Raw genomic sequence first — 7974 nt, 5'->3', positions numbered from 1 at the left:
TGCTGGCAGATTTGATGTCTGATGAGAGCCCCCTTCCTGGTTTATAAATGACTGTCCTCTCACTTAACCTCACATTGTGGAAGAGGTGAGGGAGTTCTCTGGGTTCTCTTTTATAAGGGCATTAATTCCATTCATGAGGGCTCCACCCTCATGACCTAATCACCTCCCATAGGCCCCACCTCCTAATATCATCACAGTGGGGATTGGGTTTCAACACATGACTTGGGATGGGACACAAACATTCAGTCTATAGCATATAGCAAGGTGTTAATGTTTAAATTTAGATGATGGGTATATGGGAGTCTTTTTTTTTTTTTTTAGTAAAATGATTTTTAAGTTTTTAATGGCTGCATAGTAGTCTATCATATGGTGGAAGAGGAGTTTTTTTAAATTGTATTTTTTAAATTAATTTTTAGAATTGAGATGTAAGTGAAATATTGCATTGTGTAAGTTTAAGGTGTACAACTTGCGATTCTTTGTACTTTTATGTATGTTGAAAATTTTCTTATAATAAAAAGTTTAAAATAGAGACTTTTATCGCAACAACTCACAGAATCAAACACCTATTTACCAACCTTGATGGTGGCTGAATTCTGCACTAAGTTTCTTAATCCGATGGTCAAACCAGGAGTCAGGTCTCAGGTATAATGGGGAGATGACAGAGAGGGGCCAGTGGAAGATGACCCTTATAAGCTTTGACCAGGGGTTGTAGCATACCTCCCAGCTCGTCTGCCATGTCAGAAGTGGAGAGAGCTTGTCTCCCAGGACAAATGCAGCCTCCTTCGCTCCAGCTCCTGCTGGCTTTTAGGGCTGTGGTTTCCTTCCGTGTGTGCTGCATTGCTACACGAGCAGTTTGGGGCCTGCAGGAGGGAAAGTAGGACACAGATCATAAGCCACTGGAACCACAAAGTAAAGTTCTGGTTGTTCCAGCTTCAGATGGCTCTTGCTGCCCTCACTCCCAACATTCCACACCATCCCATCAGTGTGCTGACTGTCGTCCTGTGCTGACTCCCTCACAGACTTGTATTCAGGAATAATCTTCTGCCTGTCTCCTCTCCTCCAGGGGCAAAGGGGGTGAGGCCTCTACTTAGAAGAGTCAAAGCAGGTGTGACACTTACTCTCTTCCTAGCTCTGGCCCTTGCCACCTTCCCAGCTTCTACCTTCCCATTCCAGGTTAGTCTACAATCTTTAGCCTTAACCTGGTCTTGGGAAGGAGATGATTCTTTGCTAGTTTCTGATCTCCTCTTTCTGGCTGAAATGCAGTCCTTTCTAGAAAACCATCTTTTTCCTTCTGCTCTGAAATATGCTGGATATTCTATTTTCCTTTAAGTCCTGAGTAAAAGGTGAGTGCATTTTCCTGGTGCCGGGCCATGCCTGGTCCTTTCTGGGTCCCCGCCCCAAACCCAGCCCTCCCGAGTAGAAAAAGGCCTGCCCGTGTAGAGGTGGTGCCTAGAGAGTGCTGTTGCCGAGAACCTGCCCAAGCTGTTGCTAACACATGTTATAAGGAAGACTACTCTCACAGAAACAAAAATACATTTGAAAAATCCTAACTCTACTAATTCTACTTTGTGAGACTCAATATGTGATATTCCTACAACATTTTAAATAGGTTCTCTCATTTTCCTTTTTTCCTTTCTGGTGGTTTCCATCTTTGTCTCAATTATAATAAGTTCACGAGAACTTACACACTTTCGTTTTTCAAATTTCTGCTCATTTTTAGTGAATAATAAGGGTACTGACACTACACAAATGGGGCTGGTGTGACGTCACGCAATAGCTCAGACGTTTCACTTGTCGGTGGGTACATGAAAGTCCAAATTCAGTCTACAAAAGGTGATTGGGGAAGGTCAATGGATAAAGTTGTAAGCCATTCAAAGCCAAATATACAAAAGTTGAAAATGTTGCCCCATTTTCAGCCCAGCCCCAACTAGAATATAAGCACCTTGCAGGCAGGAATGTTATCCATTTTGTACAGAGCAGTATCCCAGTGTCTAGAACAGGGTCTGCCACATGGTAGATGCTTAATACTTACTGGAGGCATGAACGATCTGTGCTTTGGAATTCTTGTAGCCACCTGTCACATGCTACCATTACTATTACTATTAGGTCATCATAATTCAAGATGGAAAGTTTCTCGGAAGCAGAAGTAAATCTTTCTGATTCATAACACCTACATCATCCATAATTAGGATTCAATAACTGTCTATTGAACAGATGGAAATATGTTCTATTGGGAACTAGCTGTGATTAAATAATTTAAAAACAAAATCCCACATAGGTCATGAGAAAAGCCATGGGCCATGCTATAGAAATGAACGGTTGCTGGAACCCCAGAAGTTTCTAACGTACTGAGTGCCAGGGAAGTAAATTTCCTGCCCCAGAAATCTGGCGAAAGAATTCACTCGAGGATTTAAGTCTCAGAAAAAAAGACCGAGGGAAGGAAGCAGAGAAGGGGAGGTCTTTTCCAGGGCCGATAGATTAAGGGCATTTAGATACCACTTAAGAAAGGAACCAGATGCCAGCCAGGTTTGCGCTTCAGTTTAACCACATTCCCTGCAAAACTTGCTTATGGGAAGATCAGAAGCTCTGGCGATCACTGAAGAGGATTCAGAGAAATTATCGCCTACTCCCAGTTGAAGAGAGAACAAGTCCTCGTCTTTTTTTGGTGTCAACCTCTACTGAAATGTTCTGTTGTCAAATCAAAAAGGGGACAGATCTGGAATTTTACAACTCTGATGAAAGTGAAATACAAGGAAATCTGTATCATCTTGATCAAAGCATGTGCCACCTGAGTCGGCTCCCTGTCTCGTCCCTTGGCCTTGGTGACTCTCCTGTGCTGGAGGTTAAGGATTTGTTAAAGAAGATGGGTTTTGATTAAGTGTCACATTTAGTGTGATGTGACATGCTCTTTATCATTGCAAGGGAAGGCTGGGGGCCAGGAGGAGCTTTACAGCTAGTTCCCAATATAAATTAGGAGTCTTGGGGAATGGGTGCTTTGCAGTTGGCCTTGATCTTTCTATGGCCCAGTAGATGTGTGTATGTGAGAGCGTGCACACATGTGTGTGCGTGCATGCATGTGTGTGTGTGCTTGGAGAGATGGCAGAAAAGTCAGTTTCCAGGTGCCTGCGCTAATAAGCTGGTTACCCCTCTTGGAGTTTGACTTGCAATTGTAACACAAGGCTCCAGCTCTAAATTTGTCCACCTTCTTGATGTACTGGGCAAAGGTCTTCTGTGCCTTTCCTCCTTTGGAATTTCAGTGTTGCTTAGGGAAATCTCAAAGCCTTCACTCATCCCTCTTGGGGAACATGGCATGAATTTGAAGATGGAGAAGCAGGAGGAAGGATTCCAAGTGCTGCATGCCATTTCTAACCAGAGGCCATGGGTAATGGCTCCCCCAGTTTCACCTAGAAAAAGGAGAGTAGGCAGAGCTAAAGCTGCCTCCCTCCAAATCTAAGATTGTGCAACACACCTTCAGATTCTGATTCTGCTTAGTAAGGAGCAGTGAGAACACAAAGAAAATGGGGGCACAGAAAATCCTCAGACTGATGGAGAGGGCTCATGAGGTGGGGGACACAGGGGGTGGGGATCTAGGAAAATCTCCCGGAAGGGGCCACTCCCACCCAAAGGCACTCCACCTCCAGATTCATCTTCCTAAAATATTACGGGCATCAAGTACCTTCCCTGCTCAGAACCCGTTCCATAGTCCTTCGCTTCCCTCCCATTGTCTATGAAAGAAAGTCCACACCTCTTATCCTGGTATTTGATGTCACACACCCTGGGTACCACCAAATCGGTCTACTCACTGCTTCCCAAATGATTTCCTTCCTCCTATCTTCCAGCATTTTTGCTCATGTTGCTCCCCTACCTGGTTGTCTCCCCTGTTTCTCCTATGGAAAGCCTGCCCATCTTCCAAGGCTTGGCAAAAGCCCTTCCTGTTTTATGAAGGAGTCACAGCCACCTGGGAGAACTCCCTTGTTTTTGTTCCAAAAATATGAATGGAGGGCCTGCTAGATGCCCACAAGTGCTCTAGGCACCTGGAATAAGTCAGAGGACAAAATAAAGATGCCTGCCTTCAAGGAGCTTGCCATATAGTAGTCAGGGGGGAAATGTGCAGCAAACACTAAAGGTAAGCATAAGTAGTATTACTGGCTTAGTGGCTATGACAGTTGCTATGGACAGTTGCTAGTGACAGTTGCTACGGAAAAAAAGAACAAAATAGAGCAGGGAAAGGGAGATAGGAGCCCCTGCAGTTTGGGGGCAGGGGGCCAGCTGCAGTATTACAGGATGGTCACAGTAGGTCTTACTGTGATGGTGGAAGACTCGAGGGAGGAGAGAAGTTAGCTAGGGAGACACCACAAGGGAGGGTTCTAGGCAATGGGCACATCTAGCGCGAAGGCCCCCAGGCAGGGCCACCCAGTCTCCAGGAGGGATGGAGGGCCCCTGCTTCCTCTTCACTTTCTAGGTGGTTCTGCAGGCCATATGGCTCCGGAAGAGTGTCTGTAGACAAAGGAAATGTAGGAAAATCCATAATGTCAAATATTGAACAGAAAGGCCCGCAGTGTTTGTTGTGGCCAATTCTGCATTAAGGAAGGAGACAGCAAAGCAATGGAGAGGTGCTTCAGTTTTCATTGATATGTTCAGGGGTAATTTTTTTTTTAATTCGAAAAAAATTATTTATTTCTGCTCCTTTCTTACTGTTGAGGAAACAGTCTTAGATACACGTCTGAAGTCATGTACTACCACCCACTGTTTAAAGGCAAAGCACCATAGGTAAAGTTGATCAGCCATCCAGGGTTCTCAGCATATGGGATCTTGCTTCCTGATTTTACCTTAATTTCTGAAAATCAGAAATGGCATCTCCAAAGAACGTTAAGGGCGTTGTAAGAAAGATCATTGTTTTTAGTAGCATAGTTGTAGAAATGGAGCATATTTTCTTTAAGAAACAAAAAACTAAGAACATGCCAGTTAACATCGTCAGTATGTCACCATAGGTCAGCAGGACAAAAATACTGTGATAAGCTTATCTCTTCCATACGCAGAAAGCATTCTAGTCCAAGCTTTAATGTTTCCTATCTTTTCACAGATGCTTCTTTTTCTGCTGCTTTTCATTCTTTCCCACATTTCATGTTAGAGGATTGATACAACCTTTAAAACTTCATTAACAGGAGCAAATCCATTATCCACTGATTTCTTCTCAAAAGGCAGGCTAACATTCAGATAGCCCGGCAGTTTCATTCTCATGAATACTCTAGCCATGAAAAACTCAATAGGACACAAATCCAACGAATAGAACAAGAAATCTATTGAGTTTTGGAACGTTTGCTGCACTGGATCGGCCCAGGATTGTGAAACCTAAACCTCCCATTGTAAACAGGAAGCTGTCTGCGGTCCTTCATGGTATATCGTCCATTTGCTCTGTAGGCCAAGAAACCGGCAGGCCTCCGAGGCCCATGTTCATCAGTCACGGAGCCAACACTGGGAGGTTCCACAGTGATGTCATCAATTAATCCTCTGGTGATGAGACGTAAAATACCAGCGCGCAGGCCGCCGTGGCCAGGAACCCAGGGCGGCTTCTTTAGCTCAAGTTGGGACATCGGAGTACTAAGCATGGGACTCAGGACAAAGTCTCCATGTTTTTGGCAGCAGAAGCAGCTCTCAAACCCTACACACCACCCAAAACCAGCTAAGATAATTTTTAAAAGACATTAAAATTAGAAACGTATTAACTGGCAATCGCTTCTTGATAACAAACACATTCGTGAAATTGCAAGCCACCCTTCATTATACAGTCGCTTGCTGTCTCCTTGATCCCTCGCTGACTCACTAGTTCCCCTGCAGTTTGGCCGGGGCCCTCATCACAGACACTGCTCTGAGCCTTTCTAATACCTTCTCCTAGGGACACTCTTCCAGCCCCACTTGCACTTGGAGGTAATCCGGCGTTGTGATGGAGTCTGGAGCGGAGTCCCCGAGTCTTCACTTCCTTCCTTTATGTCTTTGGGCAACTCAGCCTATCTGTGCCTCAGTTCACATATCTATAGAAAGGGGTTTATCCTAACATTGTCCTGCAGCTCACTTGAGATAATCCACACAAAACACAGGGCTGGGGCCTGGCACACAGTCGACCCACACGAGAGCTCAGCGCTGTAACCGGCCTCCCGCCTGGGCTTCATGCCTCCTGTTACAGCTTTCTTCCTCTTTCTGCTGGAACCACTCAGACTTCACAGCCCCTGCTCTCTTTATCACGTTCCTGCCCACCCCATGAGTGCTGAGGTTTCCCAGGCTCTCTCTGCCCAAACTTCCTACGTGGCCTCTTCGCAACCATAGCAGTGGCTTCAATTCCCTCCCTCCGCATATATGTTGGTGGCCACCACCTGATTTCTCTATCCCAGCCCCTCGCCTGCCCTCCAGACTGGAATATTCCTGTGGACCAAGCACCTGTCTCGCAGTCCACTCAATCCAAACCTGTTTCAGACTGCCCTCGCCTCCAACTCCACACCACCAACCCCCCACCTTCTCCAATCCCCGTCTGTCTTTTCCACTCCCTCTCTCCCATCCTGTCATTCATTCATTGAATCCTCAACTCTCTGGAGTATTCACAAGGCTAAGAAAGATCTTTGCAAAGTGGTCCCCACTCTCAGGGTTCTCCCAGGTCAGGGGCAGATAATTACAATTCAAAGAAGAAAGAGGTTTGACAGAAGGAAGCACAGGACTTAGGAGAGAGGGCAGGAGGGGGCCTATCTAGTCTCCGGGGTCCGGGCTGACGTCTCTTAAGAGGGCGTGCTCAGCAGGAACAGACTTGAATAAATTTTCATCTAGGAGCAGGGCAAGGGTGTGGTGGAAGGCCTCTTAATCGATTGCTTATTACCTGAGGGAAGAAATAACTGACCTCCAGGCCCTCGTCACTCTCGCCTGAGGAGACTCTGTCCTACTTCGGAACAGGCATTTATTATTCTTATTATTTTTGGTCGTGCCCCATGGCATGCGGGATCTTAGTTCCCCAACCAGGGATCAAACCCACGCCCCCTGCAGTGGAAGTGCAGAGTCCTAACCATTGAACCGCCAGGGAAGTCCTAGAACAGGCATTTAAATACATGTCTATCCCACAGGAAACAAGTATATTGCTGTTGCTGAGAGATCTCTTACCATTTTGCTTATAAAAATTATATAGCTACCAAAAAAAGAATTTAACATTTATTACCTGTGAATTTCTCTCAAAGGTCATGAATAGTCCGAAACTCTTGGATAGGAGAGAAATTTAACCTACAATTGATCTCAAATTTAATGACATTTTTATGAAATCAAAGGTAACGATGAAAGGAGCTGACATAATTTACATTCAATCCTCAACGCTCTGGAGCATTCACAAGGTTAAGAAAGATCTTTACAAAGTGGTCCCTACTCTCAGGGAGAGTAGCCACTGCAATAAAAATCTGTAAATTTTAATTTTGCACTTTTCTTCTTATCTTTTTGAGTCCATGCTTTCCCCACCCCCGCTCCTCCAGATTACAAGGGTCTTAGTAAGACCTTGGCACATTTGTAGCCCTGGTGATAAACTTAGGGAATACATGGGTCATCAGAGACAAGCCCTCAACAGCCAGGACAGAAAGGACAGTTGGCTTTATGCTCTCCCCAGAGGTGACAGTTTTCAGTGCTGGTTCCATTCCACCCAGAATGGTGACATTAGGCACCTAAACACAGACTGGCAGGGGTGTAGGGGACCCGGGGGAAACAGAGGGCAGCACCTTCTGAAACTGAGTGGAAGGCACAAGGCTGACTTTTAAAACATTCCCTCCTTTACCAAAGTAATACAGCCTCATTAAATAAAATTTGGATAACATGGGAAAGTACATTAAAGAAATTTTATCCCACCTGGACCTGTTAGCCAAACACAAGCATTGCTCACTTTTTTATCTTCTGGTGATTTTCTCTGCAAAGAGTCGTTCCTTTTTTTTTTTTTTTTTTTTTAATGTAGTT

General features: G+C 45.0%; 1 pseudogene; it reads right to left on the bottom strand.

Moving 5' to 3' along the window:
• Positions 1–866: 866 nt before the first annotated feature.
• LOC113631558 (oligosaccharyltransferase complex subunit OSTC pseudogene) lies at positions 867–5644 on the bottom strand (annotated as a pseudogene).
• Positions 5645–7974: the final 2330 nt, after the last annotated feature.

This window comes from Aethalodelphis obliquidens, unplaced genomic scaffold (genome assembly GCF_003676395.1).
Source record: "Aethalodelphis obliquidens isolate GAN/ISIS:26980383/991018 unplaced genomic scaffold, ASM367639v1 scaffold2, whole genome shotgun sequence".
NCBI lineage: Eukaryota > Metazoa > Chordata > Mammalia > Artiodactyla > Delphinidae > Aethalodelphis > Aethalodelphis obliquidens.
The sequence above is the reverse complement of the archived record's forward strand: the minus strand, read 5'-3'. Positions and strand labels throughout refer to the sequence as shown.